The sequence below is a fragment of the Gossypium hirsutum genome, chromosome A10 (assembly GCF_007990345.1).
Source record: "Gossypium hirsutum isolate 1008001.06 chromosome A10, Gossypium_hirsutum_v2.1, whole genome shotgun sequence".
In the NCBI taxonomy this organism is placed as follows: Eukaryota; Viridiplantae; Streptophyta; class Magnoliopsida; order Malvales; family Malvaceae; genus Gossypium; species Gossypium hirsutum.
The window spans coordinates 100,437,602-100,439,811 of NC_053433.1; the positions used below are offsets into that span (position 1 = coordinate 100,437,602).

General features: G+C 33.5%; 1 long non-coding RNA gene across 1 annotated transcript; it reads right to left on the bottom strand.

The window, feature by feature from the left end:
* Positions 1-463: 463 nt before the first annotated feature.
* On the bottom strand, positions 464-1,833 carry LOC121208464 (uncharacterized). The gene is made up of 2 exons (XR_005903514.1): positions 1,250-1,833; positions 464-805 (listed from the first exon to the last, which is right to left on the bottom strand). It is a non-coding gene; the product is annotated as an uncharacterized lncRNA (long non-coding RNA).
* Positions 1,834-2,210: the final 377 nt, after the last annotated feature.

Genomic DNA, 2,210 nt, shown 5'->3' on the forward strand with positions numbered 1-2,210 from the left:
ATGATGTGTGTAAGATTTTCCAAAAAGATAACATACAATACTCGATTTATAAAAAAAGTTGCACTAATTACTTTATTTATTATTATTTTCGTAAAACTTGTTTTCTCGGTTACAATGATTTTTAGGGAAAAAAAGCGTACAACTTGTTTAACTTTGAAAAATCAAACGTTTAGTTTAAAAAATCAGAATTTTCAATTAAAAATGATTAACTAAAGTCCAACGAACCCAAAACCAAACTTAAAAGTCCCAAAATCAATCCCAAAATCCAAAAGTCCAGAAAAGTTTAATTTAATGATTATTTAATATAATCTTACGCGAGAAAATCAATCCAAGCACCCGAGCGCCGCCTAATCCTAAGTCCATGAATTACGTGAGTAGATGAAGTAAATGGGTGAGCTATGAAGCTCAGTGTACAACATAACTCAAACATAAGTACATATAACACAAAAAATAGATCAAAATATCACAAAAAATTTCGTCAAATTTAAATGAGCAAAATTGAGCATGCTTGGTTATGTCAATACAGTATTTTTGAAAAACATAATGTAGATTTTTCAGGAAACTTTCTACCCAACTCCACTACAGACCAATTAAAGTTCTCCAAAACTTGTCCATCCAAAAAAACACTAACAGATAATTGTGGACAATGCCACCAAAGTTGTAGTTAAACTCTCCAGATCAGATATATGTGGTCAAGACACCATATTTGTAGTGAAGCTGCCAGAATAGATATGTGGTTAAACCACCAAATAGTGGAGATCATTAAACTGCCAAAACTTCCTCTTTACCATATCATCCTAACCCCCTGCAACGTGACATGACATGCAAATACAAAATCAGAACAATAAGCATGTTGAACATGCTATCGTATATTTAACAAAAATCAACAGGCTTGGAATTTCATGTTTTGTAGAACAATTATGTCAAATTTCAATAATAACAAATCAATATAATTAGAATAACCACAATGTCACATGCCATGAGAATTGGAACAAACATAATTTATCATAATCGTATAACAATCATTTGATAGGTTTAAACAAAATACTTACCTTCTTTCAACACACAAATCCTTAACACATTCAGCCACTCTATACTATTTGTAATAATTTTCACATTACTAAATTAATCAAAAATCAAACATGCTATATACATATCACAAAAGATAAATCACACACAACAGAAACAACAGATTTCATTGATCAAACAAACATACATATTATTCATCAGAGTTTATGAAACTACTGACCTCGAATATGCAATCCAAAACTCGACCCTAATTAAACTTACTCAAAATGGGCCCACACGCCTATATGACTCACACACCCTACTTGGCACAGGTCGTGTGCCTCATATAGTTTGGCGCATGGCTTCACACATGGTCGTGTGACCCATATAGCCTAATACACGACCGTGTGACGTACACGGCCTGACACACGGTCGTGCAGCATCGACAGTGTAGTTTTCAGCTTCGCGCCAATTACTAATTTTTCGGAATTGAAGTTATACACTTGACGATTCTAGAAAACAATGCTACGGCACACTTCCAAACCTCCGATCAAAACAATAGTTCCTAAGGCTCACTAATGGCTAGAGGATTATTCACCACTCGACCTTCACTAAACGAGAACACACTAACTACAATTGAATCCAGAAGAGGCAACGACCCCAGGTCAAAACGTCAGAGTGGCAACAAGAAAAAAAGGAAGGACGATAATAAAGAACAAGGGTTGTTAATAGTGCAAAATAGGAAAAATAAAACAAAAGAAAAAGGGACAAAGTAGGGAGGAGAAAGCGACAGAAAGAATTTCTGTAGCAAAAATGAAAATTAAAAGAAAAATAAAAAAATGGGAAAGTGGGAAGAGAGGAACGTCCAAGTGGGGGAGAAATTTTATGAGATATTTTACAAATATATTTATTTATTTATAAAATATTAAATACCCCCAAATATGATCAGCTTTATCCCTATCCAACCACCAAGAGTTAGAATTTCACCAACATCCTGCTACTATGGGCCGCACAACAAGAGGGTACAAAAATTAATTCAATTTTGGAAATAACAAGATTTGAACCAAGGACCCGAGGGTAAACTAAAGCCTTACTACTAAATCAACAAGCTCATTATTATCAACAAGCAAACAAGAATAAAATATAACTTACATGTGAACAGTAAAATGAAGGAACAAAAATAATAAAAATTTAAGAGAAGG